The sequence below is a fragment of the Alexandromys fortis genome, unplaced genomic scaffold (assembly GCF_014885135.2).
Source record: "Alexandromys fortis isolate MF-2015 unplaced genomic scaffold, M_Fortis_MF-2015_v1.1 scaffold_52, whole genome shotgun sequence".
NCBI lineage: Eukaryota > Metazoa > Chordata > Mammalia > Rodentia > Cricetidae > Alexandromys > Alexandromys fortis.
In genome coordinates this window covers 6581636-6583654 of record NW_026067929.1, presented here as the reverse complement: position 1 = coordinate 6583654, position 2019 = coordinate 6581636, and positions in this window count along the sequence as shown.

Here is a 2019-nt window from a genome sequence, read left to right as displayed (position 1 = left end):
GCCCTGGCTGAAGCTCCAGGTATTAAACAGACTAGAGCTCAGGATGCACCAGAGAAGCTTCCCAGTTCACACCTGATGGCCACAAGGACAGACAAAAGGAGTCTGTGTGCTCATTTTTCTAGCTTGCCATAGGTCATGATTTAGCGTGGCTAAGGGGACTAGGTTTAAGATGTGCACTTGAGTGGGATGTTTACTCTGAATCTAGCCTCTCCTTCTCTCCTTCAATATTTTCAATATATTCTTCACACAAGCTGAAAGAATGCCTTATTTATTTCTACAGTTTTCTTGGAAAAAATTAAAAGAATTTATTTAATTTAGAATATATCCCGACAAAATTAGAAATCATCATTTTAAATCTCATTATTTATGAGAGATTACTGTGTGGCATATCAGGATTTCAGGTAGGTAAGAATTTTGCAATTTGCCTTTTATACTAGTTATTTTATTCTTAATATTTTATATTATTTTCATGTCTTTCCTATTCATAACCCAATATTTCTGTTACTTAAATATCAATTTTAAGATCTGCCTATAATTTCTTTGTTTGACTACATTGTCCAATCTGATGAGGAAAACTTAAAATTATGAAGAAATCCTTCATTTATGAGGATATGCATGGAACTCCGCATGATACATTGTAGGGACTGGATTATACAAGCCTACATTGTATGGCAGTCAGAATTCTGAGTGGCCTGGCAAGGCACAATTTGCATCTACCACACAGAAGGTAGTTGCATAGTCTTTTGATAGTGAGACAACCTGACATTATCCTAGGCAAGTGGTCAGGATATGCTAATATCGTTCTGCTCCTTCCATTGTGATTTAGGAGGTCGCCTGGGGTTTTTCAGTCTATGTGACAGAGCAGGTATAGGTATGGGTGTGACCTAAGTCATTCTCCCAGCTACCTAGGAAACAAAATGCTAATGAACTTCCCTCTCAGTTTATGTTTTGGTATAACAGCTGTTTGGAGAATAAATCTGGGTGATTTTCAGGATGTGAACTCAGGATTTCACGAAGCATCCCTGAAAACTCCCTCCGATATAGTCATATGAGTTGTGTTTTCATTGCCACATCTCCACACTCGTATGAGAAATGATTTATGTCAGGGCTGGCCACCGACAACACATATCTTTAGTTTAGTAACTGTTATTCCTTGGAAACTACAGCTCCCAGACTTCCCTTCACCTGTGCGCGCTGGCGCGTCCAGGTGAAGACCATCACTCCCAGATAACCTTGCGCCCCCCGTTAAAAGCGAAGGTCCACGAGGTTTCCCTCCTCTTGGCCCCCCTCTTGGCCCCTCTCTTGTTCCCTTTCCCCCTTGTGTGTCTTGCACGCCCCGCCCTTATCGTGTTCCCCTCTCCCCATTAAACGCACCCACGTGGGAGCTGCGTGTCCGTCTCTTCCTTTGCGTCCGCCTATCCTGTGTTTGTCCACACACCCACGCCGCCCCGCCGCCGTTTTTAAGGAATATTATTGGTGCCGTCGACTCGGGGACTTCTCCGTGCCGGATTCTCCACCTGAGGTCCGGGCTCCGGGCCCGGGACCTCACGCCGGACACAGAGTCAGAACCGGGACCACCACCGCCCCACGGCCATCTCCAACTAACCGTGAGTCCCCCCCCCGCGGGCTTTTCCCTCCTTGATACGCCTAGGGACGTCCGGCCGGCTCCCCCTGGCTAATCTGGGTTGGAATTGCCTTCCCATTGCCCCCCTCCCTTCTCTTGGTCTTGTGCCCCTGGTTTGGTTCTGCCGCAGCTGGGAGCTCAGTGCTCTCAGTCGCTTTCTCCCCAGGGTTTGGTGCCCTGGTTTTCCTACTGCTCTTCCTTCCTATCTGTGCCTCCCGCGTCGGGTCCACTAACGGAGTGGACACCTTTCCGGCTGTACGGTCAGCCCTAACGGCGTGATTGTCCTCCTGCCGGCCGAGTTTGGTACTCGTCGGTTGCCGGTTTCGAGTCAATCTTCGCCCATAACACGGCCTCCTCTTTCCTCGGACGCCTGGATAGAGGACTTGCTGTGCTCG